Below are 358 nucleotides of genomic sequence, written 5' to 3' on the forward strand. Positions count from 1 at the left end.
AGAGAGAGAGAGAGAGAGAGAGAGAGAGAGAGAGAGAGAGAGAGAGGCTGAGACAGACAGACATAGACGGAGACACACACAGAGAGAGAGACAGACAGACAGACAGAGACAGAGACAGACAGAGACAGAGCAAGAGCCAGCTCCAGAGAGAAAGACACAGAGAGAGACATGGTGGGAGAAGAGACAGATACACAGACATACAGAAACACACAGAGACAGAGAGACAGAAAGATGTGGGGGAGAACACAGAGAGAGAGAGAGACAGAGACAGTGAGGGAGACAGAGACAGAGACAGAGAGACACAGACATACAGAGAGAGAGAGAGAGAGAGAGAGAGAGAGAGAGAGAGAGAGAGAGA

General features: G+C 49.7%; 1 protein-coding gene across 1 annotated transcript in view; it reads right to left on the reverse strand.

Moving 5' to 3' along the window:
• Nucleotides 1-358, reverse strand: part of DNAH6 (dynein axonemal heavy chain 6) — a 252951-nt gene that overhangs the window by 76730 nt on the left and 175863 nt on the right. The gene's annotated exons all lie outside the window — the stretch shown is intronic.

This window comes from Petaurus breviceps, unplaced genomic scaffold (genome assembly GCF_028583685.1).
Source record: "Petaurus breviceps papuanus isolate PSGF00001 unplaced genomic scaffold, PetGlider_PUasm1.0 139, whole genome shotgun sequence".
NCBI lineage: Eukaryota > Metazoa > Chordata > Mammalia > Diprotodontia > Petauridae > Petaurus > Petaurus breviceps.